At 43.5% G+C, this 7,954-nt stretch overlaps 1 long non-coding RNA gene across 1 annotated transcript; it reads left to right on the plus strand.

The window, feature by feature from the left end:
• The first annotated feature begins 666 nt into the window (after positions 1 to 666).
• LOC138503737 (uncharacterized) lies at positions 667 to 7,717 on the plus strand. Its single transcript, XR_011279691.1, has 3 exons — positions 667 to 690; positions 4,993 to 5,065; positions 7,637 to 7,717. It is a non-coding gene; the product is annotated as an uncharacterized lncRNA (long non-coding RNA).
• The last annotated feature ends 237 nt before the right edge of the window (positions 7,718 to 7,954 follow it).

A 7,954-nucleotide genomic window follows, 5' to 3' on the forward strand; every position in this document is an offset into this window, starting at 1 on the left:
CCAACTGTTGTCAGCCATCTACAACAATGAAAACCAATCCTGGTTTACAAATGTGTGTACTTTTTATGTTTCTTCTGTAAAGTACTTCAATTGTAAAGTAATAAAACCAGCTTAATTTGTGTAGCAGTGATTTATTGATATTGAGGAAGGGTTGTGTCCCGTGACACAGCAGTGTAATTTGGGAATGACGTGTGCCTATGGGGGGCGGTATTCTAGTGTGTCGCTTGGGCACCAAATTGGCTAGAAACTGCCATGTTTAACATGTATATGAATACGCCCTTTGTGGCATTAAGAAAACACGTCTAATCCCTTGTTTTACATGTTAGTTGCGCCTGTTTCTATTTTGTGTGTGAATTTTCGTTCCATCTCAGGCTAATAGGCAGTGGGGCACAGAGACAGCTGTTTCGTGGGGTATCTGTTGTCCTGCCGTCCTTTGAAACCGCACTTCGTGCCTGTTTATTGACAGATATTTAATATCGCCGGCGAGGTTCTCGCGCGCCTGAACGTCTATATTTTGTTGTCATTATATTTAAGCTGAAGGGAGCACGCGCCTGCTAAACCAGAACTAAGCAGATCTGTTTACCTCGTGTCTGTTTTTGTTTTGCACATTGTCGTCGGCAATCGCGCACATATAAGGAAGGCCGCTGTGGGACCTACCTGAAGGCACAGCACCAGCCCAGCTAACCTCAGGTATGTCGCAGGCTTTCTGCTCGCAAAGATTAGCATCGGTCGAGGGGATGTTCGTCAGCATCTTAGCCATGTCCTGCAAAATGCGCGTTTACTCTCCGTCCGCAAAGCCACAAGATTGGTTTAACAATTGACAAAAAGAAGTGATGGCGGCGGTGTGCATGGGTTTGAGTTAAGTGCTCGTTAATCTTTTTAATTAGCATTACACTATGCCTAAACGTGATTGCGCCTTAAGAATTGTTTATCTGCACAAAAATTCTCTTGCAAAAGAGTGTCCATAGAAAGCGCATATTTCCCTGTGTAACAACGTAACCGACACGTTCCTGAGGATAAAAAGCACTCCGGCATATAACATGCCGTCACAAATACACCCATGTAAAGTTTACTTGTGCAAGGGGTTCAGCGGGGGCGGGGAGTTGGTATTGAGCAGTGCATGGCCTGTGAACTGTGTCTTTAGAAAGAGTTTTCTAATTGCCCTTATGTTAGGTTCCTGAAGTGCAGCCTTCAGGTCGTAGTATTAACGCCCTGTGTTATTTAATTGTGTGGTATGTCAATTCCATTATTACTACAGTGAATGTGGAGGCAGCGCAAGCATTTGGCATTAAATATGCGGCCAGTTTAGATGGGCAAAGTAAAAATGGAGCAAATGCCGGTGGCCGCAATTTGCGCTGGCCTCCTGTTGAACCTGCATTCTTTTTTTGCTGGTCCACAGAACGTTCCATGGCGCCCCTTGAGCAAAATGGCCATGGAAAACTTTGTGAATTGGTTACAATATGATGTGTTCTCTCTAGGGCTGGGTGTCAATCTCATGTTTTCTGGTGAAAAACAAATTAAGTTAAAAGTCCGATAAATTTACTCTGTTGCCACAAATTGAATTGCAGAATGGGTGTTTTATGGTCGATTGAGATCATCGAATAGTGAATAACTTATTTTTTAGGTGAACAATTTGTTAGTGTAAAAAAAACGGTGTGTTTATTAATGATCTTTTAGTTGTTATAAATTATTTTCAATTAGTCCTTTTTTTAAGGAATCGTTCATTTCCCGAACATATTGATTCATTTTTGTAATTAATCTTTTTAGCTGATTAATTCATTTTAGAAAAATTAAACAATTGGATTTGCCCCTTCTTTTAAATAAACGAATTTTCACTTTTAGATTTTTTTTGCTTTTACATTAATTAAGTTCACTCAGCCCTAGACAGCATCAAAAGTGACAGGTGCAAGTTATTAAGGAAGTTGTTCATGACCAGTGCTTTGCATAAGGGGTTTCATTCATCTTTCCACTTTAGGAGCAGGCAATAACAGCAGTGTGGACCGGTCGTTTCCCTGGAAAGACTTCAAGCAGAAAGTATCTCCTACTAACTTGCCATTTTTCAAATCCTGATTCACACCAGGCTGAAACAGGCAGATTATGAACAGGGAAAACAGGAGCCGATCATTTGCGCCTGATTTGTGGATCACCAAACATTCCACAGGCTTGATTTATGGGCCGATTCATGGAATTATTTGTGTGTTAAATCTGGGATTTGCATGCCATTCTGCATGCAAATCCCAGTTTGTTTATACATGCAATTGACTGTGCAGGACTTTTCCTGGACTTGCGTGGAGTTCGCACAGGTTCGGCACGTCTCTGCGAGCTGTCGAGCGCCTTGCACAATACACCACGCAGAGTGTGGACGTGGCTTGCGCACAGGGCTGGGAAGGAGGCGGAACACAGAAAATATGGAAGAACATGTTAAAAAAGTGGGCGTTCCGAGTGACTGCCCACATAAGTAATCCCTCGCACGCCCACAATTGCACCAAATGACACACATTCATGGAACCACCCACGCAGCCTCTTGGCATAGTAATGGCCACGCAAATCCCTCGATCTATACGCCACCCGAAGGCAGGCGTAAATATACTTGCCCGTAGGACCCGCAGCATGAAGGTGGGTTTGCATGTTGGATATACAGGTGTGTGTACACAACCGAGGTTCCGATCTAACTTAGGGGTGTGTATACGCAGTGTAGTGAGTTGCACAAATGCTTAACGGGGTTTCGCACGCAGATTTCCTGAGTTTTTACCGAGTTAAGACTTTACAAACGCATGTTGTCGGGGTGCCGGCAACAATTACGGGGGACACTGCACAGTGTGTGTATTTGCGCCCGGGGGACCACGCAAAGGTAGCTGTTCTGGCTGTTTATGCTTTGCGTGGGGGCATGTCAGGGGCATTCCGGCCGAATACTGCTACTTTGCACATTGAATTCCATGAATACACGTGGCGCGCATTTTTTATTATGTGCGCAGGCTCTCGCAGTGTCCTTCTCGGCACACGGCCCTAGCAGGATTTCTGTGCACATTTCCATGAATCAGGCCCTTACTCGTTTGCATTACCTGCTCTTTGCCACTCATTTCACCACTCCCCGTGCGCATTTCCAAATATGACATAATCAGTGTTCGGTTCCCTTCCTGCCCACCTGCCAACACCCAGTACCATTTTGACAAAAGTTCAGTGCAGGTTTGTCAGCCCGTCAGTGAATTTAGCTTTATTTCGATCTAATGATCATAAAAGCAAAAACAGAAAAAGACATTTAAAATCGCTACGGCTGGCACAAAAGTCCTTGGTACGTCATCATAACAAAGAACATAATACATGGCCGTTGAAGACAGCCTTAAAATGTCAAAGATGTAAAACTTCATCACATAATTAATCATAGAAAGGGTCACTTCATTCGTAAAATCACATGGCTACAGCCTAAAGTCAACAAATGTGGGTGTGTTAGTTATTAAAAGAACCAAAGATAAAACAACATCATTATGATGTTCATCTTCAAAACACGGAACAGTTTTTGAACCTTGTTGAACTACAACACAAGTATACAAAAAACTGCCGAAAAATCGATAGTAAAAAGGGGGGAGGGAATCATTGATTTCTCAGAAGCAGAAAGTGCTGCTACACAAACGAGACACTCAATTTGCACCCTTAGAAGTCTTAAGCATTGAAACGGGATCCGACCCTCCATGCGCTCGTCAAATAGTTCACAACCGACGGCACTGCCAGTCAATCCCTTCAATGAATACACAGTGACGCAGTGCTAGACTCTCTTTGACAGTTGTAATTGATCTATATGTGAATAATGGCTGGAGATAACTATTCCTAATGTTTCGATGCGCAACGTCAAAATATTAAAAAGTGCATTACACTTTCAATCTCATTTTCGCACATGCGACATTTGTTGCAGGACCACAGGTCCATTTGTGCAATCATTCTTTCATGGGTAATGTTCCAAACCGAAGCTTGAGAGACAGAGCCCTGGAACATTTCTGGGAGATAATATCCAAATAGATCTCATAGCCAAAGGTCTGCTTGCTCTCCCAATACTTTCTTCCCGTCTCACTGATTAAAATGTCAGTGAGGAGTAGACTCACTTCATTATTCGTCAAAGCCACCTTGACCTTTGATTTCACGCCACAATCAATAAGTAGGGGATTTAACCAAAAGGCAAAGTAACCAAATGAATAACAGACATCTTGCAGATATTTCAGCCAGGGGGGCGATTGGCCACCCCCCTGTGAAAGGAATTTTTCAATGGCTGATCTGTACACGGTAAGTCCCGGGAAAGACCAAACCCTCACCCCGTAAAAAAGAGAGTTCTTGATCTGCACAGGGACCCAATTCTCCGTGTGTCAGCCTCTGCAAAGACCGGGATGTTTGGGGTGCTGTAGGGGAGGCTCTGAAGATTTGTAGTCATTTTATTTTCATTAGTCGATTATCTGTCACAATTCGTTCCTCCCCACAATTCCGCCCCATATAAAGCCCCCTGTCTGGCCTGTGTGGAATAGGCTTCTAAGCAGACTTTTACAGCCCCATTTCCATAGTCCTGGGCAAACTTTGCAATGGCTCCGCAATGTGTGCAGGATTCCACACTTCGCGTATATATTCCACCCATATCCTTTCCCTTGAGGAGATACTCGCTCAGTCCTAGTTTTAACTTTGCATTCTGCTCCTTGCTGACATGGATACCTGCGCTGGACTATTTTCTTGCTTTGTGAAAAACGTGCTGTCTTAATTGCACGTGCAAATGTACCGTGTTTTTTGGGTGGGCGGGTGTAAGTCCTTTCTCTACTTACTATATTTATTGTAGAATCTCTGCTTACTTTGTGGATTGTCTACAATAGCTGGATACAGGCTTTGCTTCAAGGACATGCTGTTCACATTTACTTAAATTCGCAAACTAGAAATAAAGGACAGCAGTGTGTTATTGTGAGTTTGGGATTCTAAAGGAAGTTTACTTCTGCTGACGACTTTCTCTTTTCTCTTCAGTTTCGACTTAATACAAAAAAACTGGTTGCAACAAATACCAGATTCGTCTTGGAACGTTACAGAAGGTAACAAGGTAAAGTGTTCATTACAAAACAAGTCATTTCACCTGCTTACTGCCAAAAGTGACCAACTGATTACATTTATAATCACATCTTATTTTGATCTGGCATCAAAAGGGTTTAGCAGCTTTCGGTTTGAAGTGTTAAGGTGCATAGAACAACCAAGAGAGCATAGCAGAGTGCTACGGTGCACACAGGAAAGAGTGATCAGATGGTTGCACCTCGGAGTGATCTGGTGCCTGCCACCAAGAGTGATTGGCTGCATACAGCCAAGAGTGAAGGGGTGCTCATATCCAAAAGTGATCCTGTGCATGCAGTCAAGAATTATCAGGTGCAGAGAGACAAGAGTGATCAGGTGCATACAGCCAAGAGTGATCAAATGCATACGGCGAGTAGTGATCAGGTGCTTGCAGCCAAGAGTGATTGGCTGCATACAGCCAAGAGTGAAGAGGTGCTCATATCCAAAAGTGATCCTGTGCATGCAGTCAAGAATTATCAGGTGCAGAGAGACAAGAGTGATCAGGTGCTTGCAGCCAAGAGTGATCAAGTGCATACAGCGAGTAGTGATCAGGTGCGTGCAGCCAAGAGTAATTAGGTGCTTCCGCCTAAGAGTGATCCATTGCATACACCGATGAGTGATCAGGTGGTGAAAACCAAGAGTGATAACCTGCAAAGGGCCAAAAACAATGATATGCTTACATCCATGAATGATAAAGTGCCTACAGCCAAGAGTTATGTTATTAGGATTAATACCACACACACACCTGCTCAGACAGCTCTGAAAGAGAGTGTGCAATAGGGGTGAGGGGGTACTTAATCAAGATGGGAGGGAAAATGCAAGATTGCTGTGCTTTTGGGCTAATGCCTTCAGACCAGAAGTACCTTGAGCTGTGTGTGTTCTCTAGGTGTAAGGTGTACATTGAGCTGTGTGTGTGTTTGTGTGTGTTCTCTAGGTGTTCCTTGAGCTGTGTGTGTGTGTGTGTTCTCTAGGTGTACCTTGAGCTGTGTGTGTGTGTGTGTGTTCTCTAGGTGTACCTTGAGCTGTGTGTGTGTGTTCTCTAGGTGTACCTTGAGCTGTGTATGTGTTCTCTAGGTGTACTTTCAGCTCTGTGTGTGTGTGTGTGTGTATGTGTGTGTGTGTGTGTGTGTGTGTTTTAGGTGTTTTGCATTGAGCGCATCAAGGCATTTGTGCCCACATAAGGAACCCTGCGTGCTCATAGTGCTAGAGGGTGCATTGGACATGGTCTGTGGTATATAAATTGGTTGAAGAATGGTAGGGAGACTTTTGCTTACTAATGGTAAAACAGTGTGTCACCAAAAAGGAAAGAAGAAACCCTGTGAAGGTAGGTGTAGCAGAGCAGGCAGGCTCATCTTCAGGATGGATAAAGGCTGGCAGGAAGATACAACGATTCCCAATAGTCACCACAAAACAATGCACCACACTAGTATACTCAAAGATATATACGTGTATTACACAGGCACCAGGAGGGTGACTTGGAGTACCCACTTACGAAAAAACTTGATTCTAGGAGTTTTACTGCTATTGGATGGGACAGTGTCCCTAGCGCTACTTACTATCACTCATTGAGGTGACTCCTTTGTTGGATTACCTTACCCTTTGACTCAGGATCACATGGTGGTGAAAACATATGCAAAAAGGTTCTCTCCCCTGAAGAAAGTTCCAGCATTTGGAAGCCTGAAGAACTGAAACATGTCGGGATTTGTTGTTAATCGACACGTTGTTTAATGTTTAGTGGATGTTAATCGTCATGTGTCAGTGAATTTTGTAATGTTGTAAACATTGTGGTATATTTCATCCCATTAGATTGGTGTTATACCCACTGTGTGGGTTATTATCTTGGGTTTCATAGTGTGTTTTAAAACAAGTTGTTTTAACAATGTTTTATCAAATTTTGAATATAGAAATGAAAATGATTTAATGTATAAATTTGTGTGACACACCAAGCCCATTCTTTCAGGACTAATAGGTAGGGGTGATTACTGATCATCTTCATTTAGACAGATGAGTAATGGAATAGACTAAAGGACGTGTACCTTTTCTTCTTTGTGTATATATATTTATGGTTAGCCTCGGACCGTGGAGTTAGGTTTCCTACAGGGCATCAGTGATCTTATGTATACTGAACCACTATGCACAATGCCATGGAAATACTGTAATATACAGTTATACAAACACAGCATAGCCATGGGGATTTTGCAAAGTTCGAAGCTATATGCAAACTCTACTACGGCAATACTGTAATATAAAGTGGCGAGTGCACAGCATTAGTGTGGGGATTCGGCACAGAGTGCCAAATAAACCACAGTCATCAAGGTATAATGTACAATAGCAAATCGCAAACGCGCGGCACTACCAGTGGAGTATAGAGCTATCCAGTGCCACCTGGACTGCATTACCATAGCAATAATGCAATTTAGAGTGCCACATTCACGGCATTTCCCGAGTCTCGATAGGCGGTAATATACAGTGCCACATAGCTTTACCAGGCAATGCCGCCTATCTAATGCGTATGTTGCATGGTATATACCATTCAATAGGCGCTGACAACTCTCCATTTTTACAGAACGCACATTTCCAGAGTACAGCTTCCTGACACCTGCACTCAGGAGCCACTTCTGCGAACCCTGCCACACGCATGTGAAGTAAGTACCCAACTTTTGCATATGCAAATGCCTCTGCGCGTGCACATTCAACCTGCGAATCAGACTGGACACAGAATGCGGGCCGTGGATGCGCTACAGAAGCGGGCCGATGCAGATCAAAGCACATCCTTGGCTCCGAAAGGGATGAACTTTCAGCGGCACCAAAAATTTGAAGTTTCTCCCTGCGCCTGATCTTCCGTCCGAGAAACCGTGTGTTTGGGGAAAATGCAAGCAGCGGT

The sequence above is a fragment of the Ambystoma mexicanum genome, chromosome 11 (genome assembly GCF_040938575.1).
Source record: "Ambystoma mexicanum isolate Mex_15411 chromosome 11, UKY_AmexF1_1, whole genome shotgun sequence".
Lineage (NCBI taxonomy): Eukaryota > Metazoa > Chordata > Amphibia > Caudata > Ambystomatidae > Ambystoma > Ambystoma mexicanum.